This window comes from Hyla sarda, chromosome 1, assembly GCF_029499605.1.
Source record: "Hyla sarda isolate aHylSar1 chromosome 1, aHylSar1.hap1, whole genome shotgun sequence".
NCBI classification, from domain to species: domain Eukaryota; kingdom Metazoa; phylum Chordata; class Amphibia; order Anura; family Hylidae; genus Hyla; species Hyla sarda.
This window is the reverse complement of record NC_079189.1, coordinates 99553977-99581877: the sequence shown is the minus strand read 5'-3', so window position 1 is coordinate 99581877 and position 27901 is coordinate 99553977. Positions and strand designations below refer to the sequence as shown.

The 27901-nt window shown below is 39.7% G+C and overlaps 1 protein-coding gene across 4 annotated transcripts in view; it reads left to right on the top strand.

The window, feature by feature from the left end:
• Positions 1-27901, top strand: part of SGCZ (sarcoglycan zeta) — a 1079134-nt gene that overhangs the window by 44364 nt on the left and 1006869 nt on the right. The window lies entirely within an intron of this gene.

Below are 27901 nucleotides of genomic sequence, written 5' to 3'. Positions count from 1 at the left end.
CGGCAGGAGAGGAGGATTTACGGATAAAGCCCCTTTTTAGATTCTCCTGGACGTATTCGGACATGGCAAGAGTCTCTGGGGCAGAGAGAGGATAAATTCTGCCCCGGGGTGGAGTAGTACCCGGGAGGAGGTCGATAGGGCAATCATAAGGCCTGTGAGGAGGTAGAGTCTCAGCTTGTTTTTTGCAGAAAACATCCGCGAAGTCCATATAGGCCTTGGGGAGACCGGTTACTGGAGGAACCACAGAGTTACGGCAAGGGTTACTGGGAACCGGTTTTAGACAGTTCTTGGAACAAGAGGACCCCCAACTCTTGATCTCCCCAGTGGACCAATCCAGGATTGGGGAATGAAGTTGAAGCCAGGGAAGTCCAAGGAGAATCTCCGAGGTGCAATTGGGGAGGACCAAAAGTTCAATCCTCTCATGATGAGATCCGATGCTCATAAGAAGGGGCTCCGTGCGGAAACGTATGGTACAGTCCAATCTTTCATTATTTACACAATTGATGTAGAGGGGTCTGGCGAGACTGGTCACTGGGATGTTGAACCTGTTGACGAGAGAGGCCAAAATAAAATTTCCTGCAGAACCAGAGTCCAAGAAGGCCACTGTAGAGAAGGAGAAGGCAGAAGCAGACATCCGCACAGGCACAGTAAGACGTGGAGAAGCAGAGTAGACATCAAGGACTGTCTCACCTATGTGCGGAGTCAGCGTACGTCTTTCCAGGCGGGGAGGACGGATAGGACAATCCCTCAGGAAGTGTTCGGTACTAGCACAGTACAGGCAGAGGTTCTCCATACGGCGTCGTGTCCTCTCTTGAGGTGTCAGGCGAGACCGGTCGACCTGCATAGCCTCCACGGCGGGAGGCACAGGAACAGATTGCAGGGGACCAGAGGAGAGAGGAGCCGAGGAGACGAAACGCCTCGTGCGAACAGAGTCCATATCTTGGCGGAGTTCCTGACGCCTTTCAGAAAAACGCATGTCAATGCGAGTGGCTAGGTGAATAAGTTCATGTAGATTAGCAGGAATTTCTCGTGCGGCCAGAACATCTTTAATGTTGCTGGATAGGCCTTTTTTGAAGGTCGCGCAGAGGGCCTCATTATTCCAGGACAATTCTGAAGCAAGTGTACGGAATTGTACGGCATACTCGCCAACGGAAGAATTACCCTGGACCAGGTTCAACAGGGCAGTCTCAGCAGAAGAGGCTCGGGCAGGTTCCTCAAAGACACTTCGGATTTCCGAGAAGAAGGAGTGTACTGAGGCAGTGACGGGGTCATTGCGGTCCCAGAGCGGTGTGGCCCATGACAGGGCTTTTCCGGACAGAAGACTGACTACGAAAGCCACCTTAGACCTTTCAGTGGGAAACAGGTCCGACATCATCTCCAGATGCAGGGAACATTGGGAAAGGAAGCCACGGCAAAACTTAGAGTCCCCATCAAACTTATCCGGCAAGGATAAGCGTATCCCAGGAGCGGCCACTCGCTGCGGAGGAGGTGCAGGAGCTGGCGGAGGAGATGACTGCTGAAGCTGTGGTAGCAACTGTTGTAGCATAACGGTCAGTTGAGACAGCTGTTGGCCTTGTTGCGCAATCTGTTGTGACTGCTGGGCGACCACCGTGGTGAGGTCAGCGACAACTGGCAGAGGAACTTCAGCGGGATCCATGGCCGGATCTACTGTCACGATGCCGGCTGGCAGGTAGTGGACCCTCTGTGCCAGAGAGGGATTGGCGTGGACCGTGCTAGTGGACCGGTTCTAAGCCACTACTGGTTTTCACCAGAGCCCGCCGCAAAGCGGGATGGTCTTGCTGCGGCGGTAGTGACCAGGTCGTATCCACTAGCAACGGCTCACCTCTCTGGCTGCTGAAGATAGGCGCGGTACAAGGGAGTAGGCAGAAGCAAGGTCGGACGTAGCAGAAGGTCGGGGCAGGCAGCAAGGATCGTAGTCAGGGGCAACGGCAGAAGGTCTGGAAACACTGGCAAGGGACACACAAGGAACGCTTTCACTGGCACTAAGGCAACAAGATCCGGCAAGGGAGTGCAAGGGAAGTGAGGTAATATAGGGAGTGCACAGGTGATAACTCTAATTGGAACCACTGCGCCAATCAGCGGCGCAGTGGCCCTTTAAATCGCAGAGACCCGGCGCGCGCGCGCCCTAGGGAGCGGGGCCGCGCGCGCCGGGACAGAACAGACGGGGAGCGAGTCAGGTAGGAGAGCCGGGGTGCGCATCGCGAGCGGGCGCTACCCGCATCGCGAATCGCATCCCGGCTAGCAGCAGGATCGCAGCGCCCCGGGTCAGAGGACGTGACCGGGGCGCTGCAGCGGAGGAGGTGAAGCGAGCGCTCCGGGGAGGAGCGGGAACCCGGAGCGCTCGGCGTAACAGATCAGAACATGATCTATTGTTTAAATCAAGTTTTTAATTTGACCTTTTTTTAAAGAATTGTTGGTTATATTTGATCTAATTTCATATCTATTTTGAAATTCTGAAATCTTGCAGTTTTCATTTTCATCATTAAGCCTTAAACTAAGCTGAAATTTCCTGATGTGTCTGGGATAATAAGGCAGAGGCTGCTGGAAAGTGATCAGTACACCATTAAAGTTAAGGTTACACCTGTAGAAAGAGAAGCAAATAGGAACTTTGCATCCTCTCCCCTGTAGAATGACCTCTGCAAAGGTGACAGAGCACAACAGAAACCTTTCCCATTTATGTCAGTTGGACAGCTCTGTCTGTTGTTGCCTAAGTGCATCTGGCTGGCTATAAAGCATATTTTTAAATGAAAAAAAAAGGCTTAGTAAGATGCTTTTCCAAATAATAATAATAATAATAATAATAATAATAATAATAAAAAGAAGAAACAAAAAAAAATAATGAAATAACAGAATCACAATCAGAAAACTTTTGCAAATATTGTATAATATAAATCAGTGGGTAACTGTGCACCTAGAAAACCATGCCCACAAAATACCCACTGGATACGCTGGAAAAAGTTGTATCATAAATGTGGACGCAGTACACCACCACTTCCCAAATACATAGGCAGATTTGGGTGTTGATAAATGACCCCCATTGTGTTTTACTTTTCCTTCTGTACCCCCCATAAAACGTATGAATACATTGTAACCAGGAATTTACATTCCTATTGTCAATACCGTGTGTCCCTTCACTTGACATTGAGTGTGTAGGGACATGTCTTATTATCAAGGGGAAAGTTGATTCCTAGTTTTAAATGTATTATCCTCAATAACAGAGTTATAACAAGATATGCTTTAGTATTGTTATTTTAGGGATAGAGCATACATAGAAACTCTTATCAAAAGCTTGTGCTCTTTAATTGCAACTAAAAATGAGCAAACCTTCAAAAATATTTTTTTTCTTTTTTATTCAATACAGATCATCTATTGATATAATTATGATTCAACAACTATTTTGATTTGATCTCCTACACAGCACTCCAGCTCTCCTCAGGCATGGAGCAGGGTTGACATGCTCCATCCATTTATCTCTATGCCATAGGGATGAACAAGGGGAGCTATAGCGCCATGCCGAAGATCCCAGGGGATCCTATGGGTGTGACCCCCCTCGTTCAGACACTTACACCTTATCTTCTGGAAAGGGGATGAATCTTCCTAAACTAGACTACTCCTTTAATTAACATTCCCTAGACTTAACACAGAACGGCCATCCTAATGAGTGTAGAGTTCGAGCAGTGAATACAATTCAGTAAGTATAGGAGCAAGGTCTCCTGTCTTTAACAAAAGTCCAAGCTCCTGTACTGATTCACTCAAAGCAAATAATAAAGAAAATGTATTTGTATATATATTTTTTTTATTCAGTTAGTTTTAAATTGATTCACTCATCCTTAACCATAATCAGTAATTTAAAGCTTGTAAAAGTTCTTGTAGCAAGCCTCTATGCATGTTTTTAGATATGAAAAAGGAAACTAGATTAGAAAGCCGCTAAGGTAGTTCCCACACATAACCATTCTCAGTACAAAAAAAAAAAAAAGGTTTGATAGATTAAAAACTTGACAAAAAGAAAAACTACCTAAATCATCATTTAAAATCCTTTAATGCTAGGATTAGTTGGCACTTAGCATACTTAATGAAGTGAAGCCAACTTCTTACAATATGTTTGTGATATAATAGAAAACTTCTGTTACCATGTGATTTGATGGTATGCGATGGACCTTGGTAATATAAAGATACCTATCCAGTAACAGATTGGCTTTAACAAGAAAGAAATGAAATAAAATATAAATCTTTTAGAGTAGTTCGGACAGGTACAATTTAGCTGCAGTGCGGTACTTATCCTCTCTATCAGAAGCAGATAGTTGATGACTGAAATTTTTAGTTGAAGGCCAAAGTAAAGTACTTTATCTCACATTCATCTGACTACTTGGAATGTTATTTCATTTCTTTAGATCTATTTGCAATGTATAGTAAAGTATTAGAGAATTCTGGAAAATGAATTTATCAAGGACACAGTCGCTATTGTCAGGAATGTTAATAATAAGTGTATATCAGTGCAATCTGACAGCCAAGGGACCAGGTCTAATATACAGTAAACTGAGTGTAGGGCAGATACATTTTCATTTTTCAATGAATAGTGTTAGTAAGTGAATGTGATTCATTATTGCAGTGACATTTATAATATGGTACTTTTAGGGTCTGTATAGCTAAAATAAAGGGGTTTTCTGGCAAATATATAATTGCTGCATACGTCTCCTCGTGCAGCAAAGCAAACTTACCTCCCTTGTCACTGCTGCTATCAGATCTCCCAGTCCCTGCTCTGGTTCTTTTTTCTTCTTTCCCACCAGCTCAGCCAATGATCAAACTGAACAGGCAGGGTGTGCAGAAGCCAAACGTCAGCAGAAGGAGCAAAACAGGACTGCAGCAGGAACCAGAAGATCTGACAGCAGCAATAGCAGGGGTGCTAGGGAGGTCAGTATGCTCTCTTTCATTGTTTTACAAACAGGGAGGCACATGTAGCAATAATATATTTGACTGGAAAACCCCTTTAGTTTAGCGAGATCAATATTAGACTATTGGGATGCAGTGGGAACCAAGAAAGACTGCCTGAATTGCTATGTTTGAACATTCACTTTTAACGTAAATGGGCACAGTTAAAATGTTAACTTTTTACATGTCGCACATCTTGGCAAAATACTAACCTATCTTATATATAAAAGGAAGTGAATGCATGGTGAGTGAGGGCAGGCTCATTGCTGGACTTGCCACGCCCCTTCTTGAGCAGTGGATGTCAGACTATGTGAGCAGTAGAAGATAAAGATTTGTGGACCAAATGCATACACTAGACACATAAAAAAGACATGAAAAGCATCTGCATGACTCTTTTTTTCTGTAAAATGATAGGTATACTTTAGGTTTCAGTTTCTTATGGGTCCTTACTTTAAGAAGACATTCGGATGGAACTATACCATGGAGAAGCCCTGGGTGTCTGGAGTGAAGCTATTATGCATGAAATATAATGTGGCCAGTGTAATTACCACTTTTTAGACTCTCAGATAGCATAAGCCTATATGATCTGCACCTATTTATGTTTTCTCCTAAATGTCCTAGGCATCACATTTTGAGGCTGTTTTCCAGGGTGTGATTTCACTATATGTATGCTTTTTTGAAAAAAAATGTCAATTAAATTTTTAGGGCAGTTTTTTTTTTTTTTCTTTTTAATAAGCCAAATCCAGAAGTCAATTGATTATTAACAAACAAGTAAACAAAACAAATAACTAAATCACTATAAGAACTTCATTTTAATAAAATCATCAAAATACGTTTTCCCTTATGACATGTGATTTTAAAGTAGGTCTGTATGTGTATGTTTCCTTTTGGCTGTATATATGTGGTGACTACTACTTGTGACTGTGTGCAGGATGTATAAATCATTTTGTGACGCCAGAGCACCGTTAACCTACACGGTCCGTGGTTCAGACAGCCAGACGCAGGGTAATTAATACACTGATGCAATGTTACCGAGACTATATTTACTTTGCTGGAGTAGCAGATTTCAAACAATACAGTCTCTGGTGCAGAAGGATGTACAGAGTAGAACCCAGGGAGCCTGTTGCCTTGCTGGGAGTTGTATTTGCTGTTTCAGGCAGCTATAAGATAATTAGCAGCACACACTGACTTAAAAGACTTAACTTACTGACTGAAGAAGAGATTTTCCCCAAGAGCTTTGCTTACCGCCAAGCTTTGACATTCACCTGTGCACCAAGACTTCTCTTGAGATTGGGGTGGCTGTGTAATATTGTAGTCTTCTTCTCCCTAGGCTTCTCCTCATGGTATTACCACTCCACTCCTTACTCCTCTTTCACTCTCCTCTCTCACCAAACTCCCTCTCTCAACTGAACTTTCCTCCCTCCCTACACTACATAAAGGCCAGGTTTGGGGGTCCCCCATTGGGACGTCAGACTCACCACGTCACTTTGCCACAATTCCTTAAAAGTAAAGAATATAAATTAAAACATAACATAAAAATATATCATATTATAACAGGTCAAACAATGGAGCGGTGGGCCCAACATATAGAGGGCTTTCCCCTGAAGTGGACATCTAAGGACTCTGTAACGCAGTGTAAAAAGAATCTTATCAGCAACAGAAGTATATGAAGTTCTCAATGCATAATAGGTATCTCCAAATCAGGAAAACATAGCAGCCAATCATAAATCATCTTCTATTTGTAATATTCTGTGGTTGTTTTGGGCAATAATAATAAGATCAATGTGGTCAAGTGTGTTTTAAGCATTTTTTTGTAGCATGTTATAGATACGTTCTGTTATGATTTTTTTATAGACTTTAATTTTAAGAAAATGTCAACAAGAGTTGTATAAAAATTGGCAGCTGTTGGCAGGGATATACCCAGACAGGGCTACCTGGGCTTGTTCTTCATGGAGGGTGTCTCTTGGCCTTGGATAGAAAAATTAGGTATATGGCTATGACAGAGATATGAGCATATGTTCCAGGTGCAAAATATCTCAGCTCTGGTCTTGAAGCATTTCTATGGTGTGTTTTTCTTGTGCATTTTAAATGTTTATAGACTACCTTAGGCTATGTCCTACTATTGCTAATTCCACAAGCCGGTTGTTATAATTCAAAAATGAAGTCAACAGTTTTACCCTAGATCTCTCACCTGTCAAATTCTGCTCTTTTTATAAGTCAGTAACTGATATTAACTCAACATAATTCCTATTTGGCATCCTTACTTGTTTTGATAAATGCATAAGGCTTGTATTTTGCTACTAAAGCTGCAATATAATCCAGAACTGTAGAACTGTGGTTCTGGCTCATTTTTCACATTTTCTCAGATGTGTTATATATATTGTAGATTAAGTAATAAAGTGAATGCCGACTGGAAACAATTCATAAATTCTCTCTTTGATCACACTTGTAGGGGCCATTAATTTACGTATGTATTTTACTGTGATTTTCTTTTTCTCAGGTTTTACGTTCATATTTATTATTAGAATCTCTCCTTAGATGATTCATTTACGAAAATGTTTTATAATACTGTGAAATACCATTTCTTTTGTTAGTATCACTATCTTTCAGTAGATTAGTAATTGCTTTAACTGTTTGGGAATTTTATATATTTCACACTTTTACTATGGGCAAAGTCTGGTTTGCTTAAAGTACTGAAGCTGACCTTTACCAAGTCACTTTAAGTAAAGTAAGCCTTTTATTTCCCAAATGCCAGCCAGCCAATCAAACATGAAATTAAACAGACTTCATACTTATAAAGCAAGAAAGGTCAGTTTGTGCACAACCACTTGGCTTTGCTTTGCTGAAATTAAAATTGTCATTTTGGTAATGTGATCTTACAGTAGGGATTTTGTTTACTTTGATATTTGGAATGAATACTATATGAGCGAATTATCCATGTTAATGATATTGATATCAAAACAAGCAATGATGGATTCCACTAATAAGCACAATTCTGTTGTCATTTTACAGCTTCTCCTGACCTTTTATCTTGAGTAGGGAAAGTCGGCTGTGTTTAAAGGGGTACTCCGTGGAAAACTTTTTTTTTTTTTTTAAATCAACTGATGCCAGAATGTTAAACAGATTTGTAAATTACTTCTATTAAAAAATCTTAAGCCTTCCAGTACTTATTAGCGGATGTATACTACAGAATAAATTATTTTCTTTTTTAATTTCTTTTCTGTCACAACCACAGTGCTCTCTGCTGACATCTCATTCCATGTCAGGAACTGTCCAGAGCAAGAGAAAATCCCCATAGCAAACCTCCTTCTGTGGGCAGTTCCTAAAATGGACAGAGGTGTCACCAGAGAACACAGTGATTGTAACAGAAAAGAAATCCAAAAAGAAAAGAATTTCCTCTGTAGTATTCATCCGCTAATAAGTACTGGAAGGATTAAGAATATTTAATTGAAGTAATTAACAAATCTGTTTAACATTCTGGCACCAGTTGATTAAAAAAATAAAAAAATAAAAAGTTTTCCACCGGAGTACCCCTTTAAGGCATGAAAGAAACAAAAATAATATTTGTGAATTTTATTTATTTTATTGACAATCTGAGATACAAATTAAATCCTGGTTCAGATTGTTAGCCATGTGTTTTACTTTTAGATAGTCTTATGTTCAGAGGCATAACTTGTTAACATCTGAGCCCCGATGAAAAATTTACAACAAGGCCACATGTGCCAATTATAATGCTGGTCTCTTATTGTTTGGGCCCCCTTAGGCACCAGGGCCCCGATGCGACTGCTACCTCTACTACCTCTATAGCTACACCCCTGCTTATGTTATATTATAAGGCCTCTTATTAATATTAATTTGAGATTGTTTATTTAACCCCAAATTTATGATCTATGATGTGTAAACATGTCACAGGCCCATTAAAGACATGTGACGCAGACTCTTGACTTAAACCCGCACCATACCTGAGGGCCTCAGTTGATTTTAGTAGCTGGAGGCTGCTGATATTAGCCGTCAAGTGGAAATATCTGATATTTCCAATTAAATGCTGCTGTAGAAGTAGACAGTGGCACTGAAATGATAGTTCCAGCTGTCAATGATTGTGCAGGCAGTGGTGTGGATCAACCCTACAACCCCCCTGCAGCGTGATTGCACAGTGGATGATCCACTCTTTTGGTACCTAAAGGGCTTACCTTGCTTGCCTTGCCTTTTGGGACTCTCCTATTGATAAATACTGTCTAAGGGTACGTTCCCACACGGCATATTTGCTGCTGCATATTTTATTTTCCCTGTTGAAGTCAATGGGTAGGAAAATACGCAGCACCAAATACGCAGCAAATACGCAGCAACATACGCCGTGTGGGAACGCACCCTTAAACAGGATCTGAAAATAGAGCACAGGTCACATAGATCAATGCAGTTTAATAGAACTGCATTCATCTGTATAAGGAATTTAATGATTCCCCACACAAGTCCCCTAATGGGATTAATAAAGCATACAAAGATATATGATAAAGGTTTACATGTATAAATTAACCCCTTTCTCACAAAGTTTTAATCAGTCCCCTTTTCTCTTTTTCTATATAAACATACATAAACATAATGAAAATAAACATATTTGGTTTCGCTACATGAATAAATGTCTGAACTGTTAAAATATAACATTATTTATCTTGCATGATGAATGGCGTAAACATTAAAAAAAAAATTCCAGAAACCACTGTTTTACTCTTTGTGGATTGTAGAAAATGATGGCTATTGCAACTGATTGAGTCACACTGCGATAAAGTTCAATATGACCCCATGTATTTACCTTGGCCCAAAACTGCACTGTTTCCTTAGGCAGACAGTCTTAAAATGGAACAGATTTTTTCAAAGTGGCTCATGCTGTTTAAAAAATGTGTGCATCTGCAGACTAGCCAGGTCTATTTACTATTGCTGCATGCAAATGTTTCCAAAATTGTTAAAATATAACATTATTTATCATGCATGGTGAATAGCCTAAACATAAAACCTACCAAACCCCAGAATTCGCAAAATGTTTTTTTATTTTATTTTAATTTTTTTTTCAATTTCACCTCACAAATAATTTTTAATTGGTTTTGGAGCAAATATAGAATAATAAAGGAAATAATTACAAAGAGCAATTGATTACACAAAATGATGTGTAGGTGGCTATTAGAAGTGAAGAGAAAAAAAATCAAAAGTGCAAAAAAGAAAATTGCCCAGGTCCATAAGAGGTTAATATTGCTTATTTTCTGTTTTGGATGATTAGTGAATGTATTTCTTAGTGAATTTATTCAATCCTGTGCTATTATTGTCATCATGTGTTCTTAGTTTTAACCCTTGTATTTAAAATGTTGCAAACAGTAAACTTATTTTATTGTTTAAATATATTGTATTAGCTATCTAAAGCAGTTTCTCCTCTTTCAGTCTGTCAGTTCCCTTACATGCAGGGAGTGAGAAAAATACATCATCTTGCCATCCACTGTGTATTTGTCCAAATCCCTTTCTGAAAGCAGCACCCACCCTCCTAAAAGACACAGACCACATGGTTTCTGTCCTGTACTGATAAGTCATGTTCTCTTTAGTGCTAAGAGCTGAGAGGTGTTTGCAGCCTTATCCAATCACACACTGAACTTCTCTCAGTGGGGGCTGCTCTCAGAAGGTCAGCTGGATGGCAGAGCAGAGCTCCAATGATTCCTGGGAAATGTAGTATCTATGAGGCAAGGGGGAAGGATGACAAAGAATATCAAGCAGCCAGAGAAGACCACAGACGCCATGCATATCAGGCAGGATCATTTATAGCAAACATATCCAGGTAGTGTGGTGGCTCTGGAGCTTTTTTTTATATGTATACTTCTGTGGAATACCCCTTTAATAAGTCATCCATTTTTATAGGTATGTTATGGTCCACATATTTTGCGCACGGTACGGAATAGCACATGTTAACATAGTGATTCTTGAATATATGTTTAGAACTATATGTTCATACAGTAGATAATTCTAATTATGCCTCTGGCTATACTTAGAATGTTAAAATATTAATTTGATGCTGATACTGCGGTTATTTTTCTCCACCTTCTGGTCTATTGTTTCCTATGAATAATAATGCTATCATTCATGTTCGTCTAACAATGCTGGTTCCAGAATTAATATTAGTGTGCTTGTTTCTTCCATCACTTACACTGGCGCCTAAAATATTACCTTTATGTCTAATTTGCCAAGTGAAAACTCCCATAATAATAATGATAATAATAATAATAATCAAAGTAATAACAATAAAAATATATTTGGAATATGGGGGGGGGGCACAAAATCAATTTTTCCTCTGATTTTTAAAAACAAATAAGAAAAAATAGAGTTTTTATCTCTGTGGATGAAGCTAAAAAGTGGGGGTGGCTTTTAAAAGAGGTGTGGCTAAAATGCACTAAAATGTTACCCAATTTGTAACAAAAAATTGAGCTAAAATAAAGATGGTGCAAATTTAAACTACACAGTCTAAAGACTCACCAATTTTTTTAACAGGCTGCATCATTTTTACAAATCTGGTGCCTTTGTAAAATGTCAAGTCCAAGCTAAGACTCTCATACTTTTCTGTTTATTTCACCCATTATTCTTACCGAAAAGTACGTAAGAGACATGCGAAGAGAAGTATTAAGCAATTTGGGATTATTTGATTTACATTTCCTAGAAGCAAAACACAAACAAATAAAATTAATTTGCCCAAAGTAAATTTAGTTGATTTATTTTCTCATCCATGTTGTTATTATATCCTCATTATATACCTTAAACAAATATATAATATAGCATTAAAGCGTACCTCTCAGATCCCACCAAAAAATTATAATAATATGTAAAATAATATGATACTCAGTGCCTAATCTTTACCATGTACTTCTCATTTTTATGCCTCTATCACCTATAGTTATTATAAAAATTCCTCTTTTCATCAGCTCACAGTGTTATACAGTGATCCCTCGACTTATGATGGCCTCGACATATGATCATTTCAACATATGATGGCCTCTCAGAGCCCATCGTATGTTGAAGGCAGCCTCGACATATGAAGCTGCTGTGTGTCGGGGCCATCGTACAAACAGCTATCTGACAGTGCTGACAACTTCAGCAACTGACAGATAGTTGTTTAATGTGCCCCGTGTACCCCGTGTGCCCCGTTCTGCCTCCTTTTACTCTCATGCTGTCCTGCTAGCTCACGGAGGCTTCCACTGTGAGCTCCGTGTAAGCCCCGCCCCCCCCCAGTGCAGCCATAGCCAATAGCCTGTAGCATCTTGCTGCAGGCATCCAATGAGCTGCTGGCTGCCCTCCCCTTCCTTTCCTATAGAGCTGTAGTCGGGAGGATCGTAATGGAGGACATTCTGTCCCCCCTGAAGGTATTTAAAGAATTGTACAGTACTGTATGCGATGTCACACATCACATACAATACATATACACACTATACACCCCATACATCAATGTTTCCCTATCAGTGTGCCTCCATCTGTTGCAAAACTATAACTCCCAGCATGCCCAGACAGTCAATGGCTGTACATGCATGCTGGGAGTTGTAGTTGTGCAACAGCTGGAGGCACCCTGGTTTGTTAAACACTCCCCATACACTCCACATACAATGGTCATCCCAGAACCAATTAGCAGTTTCCCATAGAGATATGTATTCAACATACAATGGTTCCAAGGCCCCAGAACCAATTACCATTTTTACATAGACATATGTACTCGACATATGATGGTTTCAACATATGATGGTTTTCCTGGAACCAATTAATATCATATGTTGAGGGACCACTGTAAATCCTTTCAGGGAAAAGAGTGTGTCTCTCCCTTGTGGTGGTGGGAGGTGAATTGTGTATTTGCTCATTCAGCCTTGTACATGAGTCATCTCTTGTCCATGACTCATGGACCATCCTAATGGTGCTGCAGGACTGGTTAGTGTCATAGTAGGTATGGGGACCCCTAGTGGTGGGATTTTCAGGAATCTTTTTCTTTATAAAATATTTAAAAAAAATTTGAAATAACATATTACAAAAGGTCTTTTATCTTCATCGATAAAAACTTATAAAAAAAGTATTTGGATCTGACTACCCATTATAGGCATCATTTGCTACTGTATATTTCTAGCAGCTCCTAAGTTCAAGTTCATAGGACGTGGCCATTTATATGAGGAGAAAAGGTAAAGGTAAGTGTCTCACACCTGTTTAGTTCAAAGAATATCTGATTGCCTAGGATGTCTACTGTATCTCCAAGGTGAACAGATCCCAAGGTAATTACTGCAGTCATTTTTTTCATGAATTACCAAAATAATGGTAAAAATTTAGCATTTCACGGTAATTTGCATACTTTGCATAATCACAGTAAAATGCAAAACTGATTTTACTATTTCGGTCATTTGTGGCAAAAAGCAATTATTCTATAGTACTGCCAATTAACCATTGTAATTTTTATCAGTATTATATTTTTTATGTGTTTTAATTGTACTGTTTTTTTTTTTTTTGTTTTTTTTTTACTTTAATTTTATTGTCTCCCTAAGGGACAAGACTGTGCGATCATCTGATCACTGGTATAATCCACTGTCACGTATATAGGCAAAAACTAGTAGGCTGAATAGTCTTGTTGGTGATCTGTAATAAATCTATACCATTTTACTCTTCTTGTATTCAAAGGTGTATGTTGAACAGGGGCGTGGTTATAGCGGTATCAAAGGTAGCAGTCGCATCGGAGCCCTGGTGCCTAAGGGGGCCCCAAAGAACATCTGCCCCATAAAAGAGCAGCACAATAATTGGCATATGGGACCCTGTTGCAGATTTTGCATTGGGGCCCCCAAGCTACGCCTCTGATGTTGAAGTTTGTAGTTTACAAATGAGTACAAAAGAATATGAATAAAGAATATGAGTGCAGTATGCTGTTTGACAGCCTTATTTACTTGCAGGCTGCACACTGCAATATTGAACATTGGAAGAGGAGACTTGAATAGCTGTCACCTTTAGAAACAGAGCGATAGATAAATAGAGAGGCATGAAAAAGGCAATACTGCCAAAACATCGCAAGTTACAGGGAATACAACAAAAACACAGCTTGAATATTACTTTTAGCCTAATGTGTGCTAATGTGGTTCTGGACTGGCAATCCGGATGGTCACTTGCATGGTGGATGGACCATAGATTAGGGGATAAGTGTCTAATCATGGGGGGATCTGACCGCTGGGACCCCCTGATATCTCCTGCCCAGCTCTCCCCATCTACTAAGCAGCCACCACTCCATGCACCAAGCTGTGTCGACCACCCCAGAAAGCACAAAGCTGGAGAGACATCTCTTTTGTATCTCTGGCTCTTCCATAGAGATGCATGGAGGGGGCGTTTCGACCATAAATACAGAGAACATAAGTGTGTACATGAAGGAGAATGTTTGCTGAATATGATAGGTTATATTGCAACTATTTCCCAAACAGAATCATTAACTACAAGGCATTGTTGATACGTGGCTGCTGATAATTGTGCATTTGATTGATAGGAAGTGAATGTACAGGATAACAAAAATAATGCTGACAACTAGAGCTGTGTTGGATATCCGAGACATCCCAATATAAAAGTGCTAAATTGTGATTTCTGCTTGTTTCAGCTCATTTATTTTAAAGCTACTTTATTGAGGATTTACTGTAGCAGAAATAAATGTAACAAGTGAAAAGATGTATTGAATATAGATATAATTAGGGAAGAACATATTAGCAAACAATCCTTTGTGTGGGCGTTTGCTTGTCTAGAGGCCAATTCCAGATTAGAATCTCGGTTCTGTTTTCTGGCCCTTTGATTTTGGTGCATTGCTCTTTAACCCCTTAAGGATGCAGGACGTAAATGTACGTCCTGGGGAGGTGGTACTTAACGCACCAGGACGTACATTTACGTCCTGTGCATAACCGCGGGCATCGGAGCGATGCCAGTGTCATGCGCGGCTGATCCCGGCTGCTGATCGCAGCCAGGGACCCGCCGGCAATGGCCGACGGCCGCGATCTCGCAGGCATCCGCCATTAACCCCTCAGGTGCCGGGATCAATACAGATCCCAGCATCTGCGGCAGTGCGCGATTTGAATGAATGATCGGATCGCCCGCAGCGCTGCTGCGGGGATCCGATCATTCATAACGCCGCACGGAGGTCCCCTCTCCTTCCTCCGTCCGGCTCCCGGCGTCTCCTGCTCTGGTCTGTGATCGAGCAGACCAGAGAAGAAGATCACCGAAAACACTGATCTGTTCTATGTCCTATACATAGAACAGATCAGTATTAGCAATCATGGTATTGCTATGAATAGTCCCCTATGGGGACTATTCAAGTGTAAAAAAATGTAAAAAAATGTAAAAGTAAAAGTTAAAAAAAAGTGAAAAATCCCCTCCCCCAATAAAAAAGTAAAACGTCAGTTTTTTCCTATTTTACCCCCAAAAAGCGTAAACATTTTTTTTATAGACATATTTAGTATCGCCGCGTGCGTAAATGTTTGAACTATTAAAATAAAATGTTAATGATCCCGTACGGTGAACGGCGTGAACGAAAAAAAAAAAAAGTCCAAAATTCCTACTTTTTTAATACATTTTATTTAAAAAAAAATTATAAAAAATGTATTAAAAGTTTTTTATATGCAAATGTGGTATCAAAAAAAATTACAGATCATGGCGCAAAAAATGAGCCCCCATACCGCCGCTTATACGGAAAAATAAAAAAGTTAGAGGTCATCAAAATAAAGGGATTATAAACGTACTAATTTGGTTAAAAAGTTTGTGATTTTTTTTAAGCGCAACAATAATATAAAAGTACGTAATAATGGGTATCATTTTAATTGTCTTGACCCTCAGAATAAAGAACACATGTCATTTTTACCATAAATTGTACGGCGTGAAAACGAAACCTTCCAAAATTAGCAAAATTGCGTTTTTTGTTTTAATTTCCCCACAAAAATAGTGTTTTTTGGTTGCGCCATACATTTTATGATATAATGAGTGATGTTATTAAAAAGGACAACTGGTTGCTCAAAAAACAAGCCCTTATACTAGTCTGTGAAAGCAAATATAAAAGAGTTATGATTTTTAGAAGGCGAGGAGGAAAAAATGAAAACGTAAAAATTTAATTGTCTCAGTCCTTAAGGCCAAAATGGGCTGAGTCCTTAAGGGGTTAATGTTGGTAATTTTAGCACAGCATTCAACAAACAAGTGTAACTCTGGTCTGCTTTCACACTCCAGAACTGGAGGCTTTCAACTACGTGTTCATGTAGAGTAGATGCTGACTTGGCTGGACATAGATTTTATCTCTTTAGTCGTCACTTTAACTAGAAACTGTCTGAGGTGTCCTTCTCGAGGCTGTGTCATTGGCTCTTTAGGGTAGGTTCACACATACAGGATCCTGCACAGACATGATGCGCAGGATTTGTAACTGCCAATTAGAAGCTGTGCTCAGTCATTTAGTGAACATACCCTTGTTGAGAAAATATTTAAGGTAAACTTGGCCATTGGCTGCTGGTGGAACAGATTTCCTATTCTAAAACTGGGAGACTTTTCCATTTTAAGTCATTGCTAAATGGTATATAGATGTATATAGATAGATATAGATAGATATATATGCTTGAAGTATGGTAATTCTTTGCTGAATTGTTTTAAAAATATCAAACTTGTAGAAGAGTAAGGTTATATGGGGAAGGTATTTGCGGAATCTGTGGATTTTCCTAAACTTAGCTGGCATTCCACATTTAATAGTTCATGGTTCAAAGTTACAGTAACTATACAGCAACGTTTTCAAAACAGTAAAATATTAAATACTTCAACTACATACAAAAAGAAGGTTGCAGCAGCACTCTTAGTCAAAAAAATTAGAGGCTCTTAGCGCACTTTTTTTTTATCAAAAAGTGTCTCCAAACCCACCACTCGGGTCCAATTTGAAACTTTTTCACCTGCTCTGAAACTGCCTTAAATGACAAAATTAGAAAATGTGTTTGTACAGTGGTTCCTGACAATAAATTTTTATGTATTTTTAAGGTTGGTGACTGTTTTGAGGAACAGCGTATTGACACAATGGGCCTCATTTACTAAGAGTGTCAGGTTTTTACTAGTGGGAAAGTTGTTTCAGACTTGCAGGATTCCTTTCTATTTACTATTGAGAAAAGCCGGAAACATTTTCTGACCAGCTTTTTCTAGGTCGATATTTCAAGCCATTTACCCACAGGATTTTCTGTGAATTCAATAGTAAATCAGTCGGGTTGTGAAACCACGCCCCTTTTGGGCCAACCACGCCCCTTGGCGACAAACCATGCCCCCTTTTCGGCTTTTCACAATGCAATGTCGTGTTTGTTGGATTTTCCAGGCGCACATTTTCGCACACTGGCACAGACATGTCTCAGACACTCTGCACCGAAATAACCAGACAAAAACTGGTCAGTTTCAGCTTAGTAAATGAGGCCCAAAATTGTAGCTTGCAATCACCTGCAATTTGTGGGGGAACCTTGCTTTAAAGGGAACCTGGCACATTGAAAGGCATAATGTTATAGAGCAGGAGAAGTTTAGCCGATACCGGGCTCTTTATCAGGCATGACAAAAAGCCTGATACAGGCTAGAAATGTGTTGTATTTTAGAATTTTTTTTAAAATAATGAACTCTTTGTTTGTCTATTTAGATCTACTCTTATTTGGAGAAGTGCCTGCTTAAGGTTTAATTCTTGTTTTGTTATTATTAATGTTTGTTCCAATACTCATCTAGAGTGTTTCTCCCTTTGGCAGGACCTGTCCTGTATTACAGTAATCCATTGGCATGAATGAGCACTGTGAAATGCTTCACTTCTCATGGTTGTTTCAATATTCACTTCAGCGACTGGCATATGCAGAGTCCTCAGAAACCACAAGACTGATGAGCATTGAAAATCTATGTGCCTGGAAAGGTGTTGTGCCCTGAGCGTAACCATATCCAGGAAGGGACCAATTTTCTCTAGGTTAAAAATATTTTTTTTATCTTATTTTTATTTTAATTATTTAGATAAAGCTCCTTATGACTCTTCTCCTTAGAATAGTGTATAAAATAAATGTTCTAAACTGGAAAATCCCTTAAAACTTGGAAAATCTGTTTATTTTTTGGCTGGGTCAACTAGATTACTCTCTATTGGGCCCATGCTCTGACAATAAAATGGGTCATTCAGTTTATTCACAAGTAATTTGAACCTTATAGATGTTATGTCCCATGTGTGCTTGGATAGAGGGAGGTTGGGCCAGAAGAATAATTTTGGTGGGCATGGAACCCCAGTCTAGAAATGACAGCAAGTATGGAAAAACCATAGTTATTAAAACTTACAGATGGGTTCAGTGGTGAATATAATTTATAAGTGCAAGCAAAGATGTATGTAATCCAGCTCACTCCCTCAGCCCGTCGCGCCAGGACCGGCGTGGGCAACACCGACTGGAACCAACAAACAGAAGCAAAATGTCCAGCGCTAGTATTAAGGAACAGGATGTTTTATTCCAATAAAAGCCAAAAAGACCAGGAGAACATGACAAGGTGACGCGTTTTGGTCCTAAAACTAAGGTCCAGTTTTAGGACCGAAACGTGTCACCTTGTCATGTTCTCCTGGTCTTTTTGGCTTTTATTGGAATAAAACATCCTGTTCCTTGATACTCGCGCTGGACATTTTGCTTCTGTTTGTATAATTTATAAGGTTTTAATATTTTCTCTTCCTTTTTTTTTAGTATGGTCTGATGGCTTAACACTTGCCATACACAAGAGTTTGCATCAACGGAGAATATATTTAAGGAAATAAAAAAGTAGATCTAGCTGTAAATGTTTAATGTCCTCATCCATTTTACAGTTACCCTATTCAAGCCATGAGATTATTTCAGGTGCAGCTGTAATGAAAAATATTGCTGATACCTCATTATATGTACCAGTCATCTCATATGCATGCTGTGCTGTTCCCCAATCCTCAGCTTACTGCAGTCCAGTTTAATTGGAGAACATTCCCATGGCAGAAAATACTGTACATTTCCATCATTCTACATCTTCAATAATTAACAAATATATCTGAACCTGTTGAGCTCCATTAAGGTCAGCGTTATTTGCCTTGAATAGTTATAAATGTGTTGTTTACCACTTTAGAGACTGTCTAAGCTTCTATCAGGTTTATAAAAGAGCACCAGCAGTAGAGCAGCACTAGCTTGCAGCAGTCTACCTGCCTATTCCACATTTGATAAATCCCATAGCAAGTGAAAATATATAGAACCATACACATGCTATTAACAAAAATGCAAACTCTTGTGTTTGGCAGGCTTAGGAATAAAACATTGTCTGGCTTTGCGGTTGATCTTTCATTCATAGGCTTTAGAACTCCTACAGTAGATAAAAATTAATCTTTTTTTCCTCAGTAATAACTGTAGACTGATGTGATTTATACCCTGTGGGACACTTTCGGCTACATTAAGGAGAGAAACTTTTTGCTACAGTTTGTTTATCAGCAGAATAATAATCTTTGTCCATATGTGGTTTCTCCTACTGTGATTTTGTCCAATTCTATTTGGTATTGTCTGTGTTAATTGGCGGTGAGCCAAACTCCTATTGCTCAGGCGACAGCATGGTTCCCAATTCTGAGCTGGTTGCTGGATCTCTGGAGACATGGATAAGTATTAACCTATGTCTGCAGCCATAAGATTTTCTAACTGGCACAAGCACTCTTGATAGGCTTAGTGGCCTATAAGGCTGCCAAAGGAGTGAAGGCTATATTAAAGGCATCACATTCTTTTTCATGGATAACAGTTCAAATTAATTCATAAATTAACTAATTAATCTGATTAAACAACCTAAAACATTATATATATATATATATATATATATATATATATATATATATATATATATATATTTATTTATTTTTTTTTTTTTTTTTCTACTTTCTTTTATGTTGGCATTCTGGGTCTATTATGGAGGAAAGACTTTGGCCAGATAACCCCTATATGTTAGTCCATACAGTAGATATAATATATATATATATATATATATATATATATATATATGTATATATATATATATATATATATATATATATATATATATATATATATACCTACTGTATGGACTAACTTATTAGGTCACCCCTCTTAAAGGGGTTATTTGGCCAAAATCTTTTCTCCATAATAGACCCAGAATGCCGACATAAAAAAAAAACCTGGACTATCCTCCCAATTCCTCTAGTACTGCCGTCCCAGTCTCTGCTGCGATCCTTTTCCTGCTTTTGGGGCCCGACATGCAACACTGCAGCTCAGCTAATCACTGGCCACAGTGGTGTCCCATTTTAGTCAGTGATTGGCAAGTGCCACTGTCATTTCTGCTCTGCAGCTCTGAAGGAGAATCAGTGTCACCAGCCGCAGACAGGGCACCCTGATACCGGAGGCTACAAGGGGGCGAGAAAGGTAACTTTATAGTTTTTTTGTTTTATTTGTCAGCATAGACTAATTTATAAAAACAAAAGGTTGGCTGGACAACCCTTTAAAATCAGCACACAAACTGTAACTTTGTGACTGCAAGGAGCTGTGTCACCTATGAGACTATCACATGTCCACGGCACATCCCTAATACAGAGCAATGAATGTTTCTGTTTAATGACAGCCACAAATGGATATCCTAAGCTAGGTTATCCAGTTATAGACGACTAAATATGAGCAAACACAATCCGTAGAACTGGTGTTCAGTCAGTAAAAGTTTGGTTTTCAGCCACATGGCAATAGGAGGAGAAATTATCACATGACCTCAGGGAATCCCATAATGCCTTTCAAACAGCTCTCTCAGCCAATCAGAAGACAGTATTGGTGGATGTCAAAGCACTAAAAATACACATAGCATCCGCAGCCATTCTTAAGATAGCAGATGACAGGTGAAGATCTCTGTGAGGGACACTAAGCAGTGAACAACACAGGACCACACATATATAATAAGTTTGACAGTAATTTATTTTATTTTTTCCCTATAGTCATAGATGTTGCCATAATTTTAAAATTAAAGGGAAACTGTTATCAGTGTAAACTGCACTAACCTGTTTGTACAGGTGTCTAGTGAGGGTGATATTGTTAAAAAAAAAAAAATCATACTCACCTATTCCTGATCCGGATCACTGTTGTCACATTAATGAAAAGTTAAAAGCGTATACTTTTTTTTCTTAAAAAAAACGAAGCAACCGGACATCATTTTTCAAACCGTATATGGTTTTCAACCATATAAGGACTAAAATTTGTACACACGTTTTGATACAGTTTAGTCAGATTTTGAGGAATCCATTTTTTATCAAAAACCTGATACGAGAATTGTATTGCAAAAATGTGGTGTGAACCCAGCTTAAGACAAAAAAAGATTCAGACCTTAGCCCAAATGATATGTTTAGTCCCAGCACTTGTTCCACTCTGCACTCTGGGCGCTACTGCATTGGGTATTAGTACAGCAGTACTCAGAACTCAACAAGAGTCAGATGTATGAAAGGTAATAATCCTTTTTTTTCATGCATAGTTGAAATAGTGAATAGAAATAGGATCTAGCAATCTAATAGTTATATGGGACATAATAGCATATACTGGCTAAAGAAAGAATGTTACATGGTTTTCTCTGACAACAATATAGCAATATTGGAGAGGCATACAACATTAATTTTCCTTTTCAGCGTGTGATTGACTGCTCATCTTATATAAATGTTTCAGCTGAAAAATAATTATGTGACTTGTGACAATTTACTTACCATATGACTTGACAGTGAAGTGTTTGGAGCTACAATTATTATTCTTTATAGGAAAAGAGCAACAGTGCCATTAACCAGCATAATTATATACTGGAGGTAAATCTGTCTGCAGTTCACACTAATGTTTGTATGGAATAACAGTGGGCCTTTTTTTTTTTTTTTTTTTTTGCTTTTTTTGTTGCTTTTTTTACACATTTAAAATAATACTTTTGGAGTGAAAACTTTTAAGTGAAAGTTTACCATTAGTTATCCCCTTCAGGACATCTACAATGATTCTTACTTTTAACCCTACACTTCTACCTCTTCAATGGACATGAAAGGTATTTGTTATTAGTTTGTAAAGGAGATAAACCAAGAGCAAGTGTACCATAGTGGTGGACCATGCGGCTGCTATGGGGCCAGTAGAAAGAAGGGGAACTGTCCTGGTTTGGTCCTATTGTTTATATTAATAAAGAGGGGTATTGACCCCTGGGTTATGGAAAGGGAATTAAACACCTTTATGTCCTGGTGGGCCAAATTAACACAATAAATGGAGGTCATTTCAATATTCAGTATGGGGACCCCTTTTATCTAGGTACACCACTGGGAAAAAAATTAAATTCTTCTTTAACCCCTTAATGGGTACGCTCTGGCTCCTTGGTGCTTAAGGACCCAGGGTGCATCTGTACATCCGTGTGAATTTTGGTCCCTGCCGCACGCCGGGCAGGGACCAGACTTGGATGACTGCTGATATCTATCGGCAGGCATCCCATGCAAATCCCAAGGGGTGGGGGGGGTCCTGAAACCCCCCCATGTCGGCAATTGTTGTAAATCGCTGGTCAATTCAGACTGGAGATCTGCGGCAATTCCGTGTCAGAAGGGTCTCCGGTTACCGAGTAAATGAGGGGTATTGGGAGTGTCCAAGACAACCACAATTCCCCTGAAGGCATAGGAGTGAGGTGGCAGGGGTGCCACTCCTCTTATCCCTGCTATTGGTTGGTGGGAAGCGACCGACCAATAGCAGATCGGGGGCGGGGGTTTAAAGTTCGGTTCCCCGGTTCTGCCCACCCACAGTAGTGCAGGCAGAACAGGGGAACTGTCCTGTGCCGACATCCTGAACTGTCCTGTGATCGGCAGGCGGCGATGATGTGCGGCTGGCTCCATGGTGCCGACTACAGAAGCCGGTGAGTTGCCTAGCAACATTTGGAGGGCTATAGTTTGGAGACATCTATACAGTGGTCTCTAAACTGTAACCCTCGTGATGTTGCAAAACTATAACTCTCATGATGCCCCGACAATTGTTTTCTGTTTGGGCATGCTGGGATTTGTAGTGTTGCAACAGCTGGATGGCTACAGTTTGGAGATTAAAGTGCAGTGATCTCTAAATTGTGTCCCTCTAGATCTTTCAAAACTACAACTCCCAGCATGCCCACACAGCAGTTTGCTGTCTGTGCATGCTGGGGTTTGTAGTTTAGCAACATCTGGAGAGCCACAGTTTGGAGGTCACTGTGTGGTGGTTTCTAAACCGTGGCCCTCTAAATCTTGCAAAACTACAACTCCACGTACAGAAAATAGCTTTATCGCCACACTGGGAGTTGTAGTTGCGTACCTCCAGCTGTTGCATAACTACATCTCCCAGCATGCCCTTTGGCTATCAGTACATGCTGGTTGGAAAATACTGAGTTAGATAACAGAACTTAACTGAAGGTTTTCCAACCAGTGTGCCTCCAGCTGTAAAAGTACAACTCCCAGCATGCACGGTCTGTCAGTGCATGTTGGGAGTTGTAGTTTTGCAACAGCTGGAGGTTTGTCCCCCATGTGAATGTACAGGGTACATTCATATGGGTGGGTTTACAGTGAGTTTCCTGCTTCAAGTTTGAGCTGCCAGTGCCAGTAAAAACACTACACCACACTACATTAACACAGAATAAAGGGTAAAACACTAAATATACACCCCCTTATACTGTCCCCCCAATAAAAAAAAAAAAACGTATCGTATGGCAGTGTTTCCAAAACTGAGCCTCCAGCTGTTGCAAAAAGACAACTCCCAGCATTTCTGGACAGCCATTGTCTGTCCAGGCATGCTGGAAGTTTAGCCACAGCTGAAGGCCCCCTGTTTGGGAATCACTGGAGAATAACCCTATGTCCACACCTATGTAATCCCTTATTTAGTCCTCAAAAGCGCATGGTGCTCTCTCACTTATGAGCCCTGTTGTATTTCAAGGAAACAGTTTAGGACCACATATTTCCGCACACGGGAGAAATTGTGTTACAAATTTTTTTTTCTCCTTTTACCCCTTATAAAAAGGAAAAGTTGGGGTCTACACCAGCCTGTTAGTGTAAAAAAAAAAAAATTATTACACTAACATGCTGATGTTGCCCCATACTTTATTTTCACAAGAGGTAAAAGGAAAAAAAAAATTGTAACACAATTTCTCCTGAAAACAGAAATACCCCATATGTGGGCATAAAATGGTCTGCAGGCGCACACCAAGGCTCAGGAGTGAGAGGGCCTGAATTGGTGATTTGCACAGGGTGGCTGATTTTATAGCGGTTCTGACATAAACACAAAAAAAAATACCCACATGTGACCCCATTTTGGAAACTACACCCCTCATGGATGGTAATAGGGGTATGGTGAGCCTTAACACCCCACAGGTGTTTGACAATTTTTTTTTTTAAGTTGAATGGAAAAACGAAAAAAAAAAAAGTTTTGACAAAAATGCTGGAGTTACCATAATTTTTTCATTTTCACAAGGGAAAATAGGAAGAAAAGCCTCCCAAAATTTCTAACCCCATTTCTTCTGAGTAAGAACATACCCCAAAGGTGGATGTAAAGTGCTCTGCCAGCGAACTACAATGCTCAAAAGAGAAGGAGTGCCATTGGGCTTTTGGCGAGGAAATGTGTCTGGAATTGAAGGCCATGTGTGTTTACAAAGCCCCCATTGTGCCAGAACAATGGACCCCCCCTCCACATGTGACCCCATTTTGAAACTTCTCCCCTCACGGAATGTTATAAGGGGTGCAGTGAGCATTTATGCTACACAGGTGTCTGACTGTCTGAGATTTTTGGAGCAGTGGTCCGTGAAAATGAAAAATAAATTTTTTTATTTGGTCAGCCCACTGTTCCAAAGACTTGTCAAACGCCAGTGGGGTGTAAATTATCACTGCACCCCTTATTACATTCTGTGAGGGGTGTAGTTTCCAAAATGGCATCACATGTGGGGGGTCCACTGTTTTGGCACTATGGGGGGCCCACTGTTTTGGCACTATGGAGGGCTTTGTAAACGCACAAGGCCCCCGACTTCTATTTTAACCAAATTCTCTCTCCAAAATCTCAATGGCGCTCCTTCTCTTCTGAGCATTGTAGTGCGCCAGCAGAGGACTTGATGTCCACACATGGTGTATTTTCATACTCAGAAGAAATGGGGTTACAAATTTTGGGGGGCATTTTCTCCTATTACCCCTTGTAAAAATATAAAATTTGGGGAAAAACCCGCATTTTTGTGAAAACCATTTTTTTCTTCATTTACACATCCAACTGTAACAAAAAGTCGTCAAACACCTGTGGGATGTTAAGGCTCACTGTACCCCTTGTTACGTTCCTTGAGGGGTGTAATTTCCAAAATAGTTTGCCATGTTTTTTTTTTTTTTTTGCTGTTCTGGCACCATAAATGTGACATGCCCCCCAAAAACCATTTCAGCAAAATTGGCTTTCCAAAAGCCAAATGTGACTCCTCTTCTGAGCATTGTAGTGCGCCCGCAGTGCACTTGACGTCCACACATGGGGTATTTCCATACTCTGAAGAGATGGGGTTACAAATGTTCTCCTATTACCCATTGTAAAAATTTAAAATTTGGGGAAAAACCTGTATTTTAGTGAAAAAAAAATCAATTTGCACATCCCACTAGGGGTTTCCTAAATGTGACATGCTCCTCAAAAACCATTTCAGAAAAACTCACTCTCCAAAATCCCATTGTCGCTCCTTCCCTTCTGAGCCCTCTAAGTGCACCCACTGAGCACTTTACATACACATATGAGATATTTCCTTACTCGAGAGCAATTGGGTTACAAATTTTGGGGTGATTTTTCTCCTTTTACGCCTTGTAAAATTTCATAAACTGGGTCTACAAGAACATGCGAGATTTAGAATTTTCTCTTTTACTTTGCTGCTATTCCTGCGAAACACTTAAATGGTTAACACACTTACTGAATGCCATTTTGAATACTTTGAGGGGTGCAGTTTTTATAATGGGGTCATTTATGGGGTATTTCTAATATGAAGGCCCTTCAAATCCACTTCAAAACTGAACTGGTCCCTGAAAAGTTCCGATTTAAAAAATTTTGGGAAAATTGGAAAATTGCTGCTGAACTTTGAAGCCCTCTGATGTCTTCCAAAAGGAAAAATATGTCAACTTTATGATGCAATCATAAAGTAGACATATTGTAATATGTGAATCAATATATAATTGATTTGGGATGTCCATTTTCCTTATAAGCAGAAAGTTTCAAAGTAAAAAAAAAAGCTAAATTCTAAAATTCTAAAATTTTGGAATTTTTCACCCAAAAATGATGCAAGTAACGACAAAATTTTACCACTCACATAAAGTACAATATGTCACAAAAAAGTAATCTCGGGATCAGAATAAAAGGCAAATGCATCCCAGAGTTATTAATGCTTAAAGTGACAGTGGTCAGATGTGCAAAAAATGGCTGGGTCCTTAAGATGAAAATGGGCTGGGTCCTTAAGGAGTTAATGCCCTGCTGTCAATAGTAGCCTGTCACTTTAAATGGGCACATTACATCAGAGTAATTGCTAAGTGGTACAGATGTTACAGCCGCCAACATGATCATTGGTGCCCTACTCTTTTTCTGTGGTATTTTATGCTATTTTACCCCATCACAGAATGTATATACAGAAATAGGTTCTTCTGTTTCTCCCAGAGAGTGATAATGAAAACAATTCTGCATGCAAAGCCACTCTTCTTTATAATCAGTGATGCATACAGTACTGTGGGATTTACCCCTCACCTCTGTTAATGGTTGGTGATCCATACAATACTGTACACATTCTTCTTATCCCTTGCTCCAGGCTAATTTAGCAGACTGGTCGCGATTAGGTGATACAGTGCTCATGATGGTAAACACTACATCTGTTCTTGTGTCTCTCTTGAGTTTTATGTATGATACACCAGTAAACTTAACTTTTTTATTACTGGGTACTAATAGATAGTGGTCCATGTTCCCTTGTGGTGCAGCCATGCTGAATTGCTGTGGCTGATGACTTAGGTGAGATTATTCTGGTCTTACCGTCACGAGAAGAGGTGCAGGTAATGCCACAGGTCTAGGAGGGACCTGTACATCATGGTGCTGAAGCATAGCACCATTACTCTAGTAGAGAGGAACAATGGAGTATTGTTAAAAGGGTGGAGTTTGATGAATATGGGCCTTTTGAGGTGTTGGAAGAAGTTGTTATTGGCCTATATAGTAAGAAATAGGCCTGAACTTGGATGTAAGATTGTTTGACCCTTGAGCAGCAAGCTGAGGGACTAAAGGCTTCAGAGGCGCTAATGAACTGGAAGCTGTGAGGCAAGGGCAGTCCTCTGAAGCTGTACAAGAGGTCTTGTCAGTGGTAGGCATGTAGTGTTTCATGTTGCTTGGCTTTATTACCTGTGAATAATTAGCACTTTCTGGGTTTTGGGACTAGGTTGAATATTTGTAACCTAGAGTGGGAGACCAATGGTGTACTCAAACCTGTAAGGAAATATGAACTGTAGGCTCATTTGGGACATCCCTAGGACCAGTTGGTTAGGCATGGTGGTCATTGGGAAAGGTAGTAAGAGTAAGGCCTTAAGAAGTTACCGTGCCGGACTGTGACATGAAGATATCTGGAGGTGGACCTTAGTGAGGTCTGTTGTCACTAGTACTTAGAGGTAGCCTACTGGTCAATATTTTTAACTGGTCAATATCTCTAAACTTTAAAAAAAATATATGGTTTAACTAAGGGAAGAGGTCACTAGAAAGTTGTAGAACTAGAAAGAACTAAAAGACTGACTAATGTAATCCTGTCTAACCTAAGGTTGGGTGGGGCGCCTGTGAAGGGAACAGGAACCTGAGATAGAATTGAACCATTGATTATTGTTATATTCTTGTTAACATTGTATTAGAAGTAAAATTTAAAAACTACTGCAATCTAGTGTAAAATGTAACCACTAAGCTTT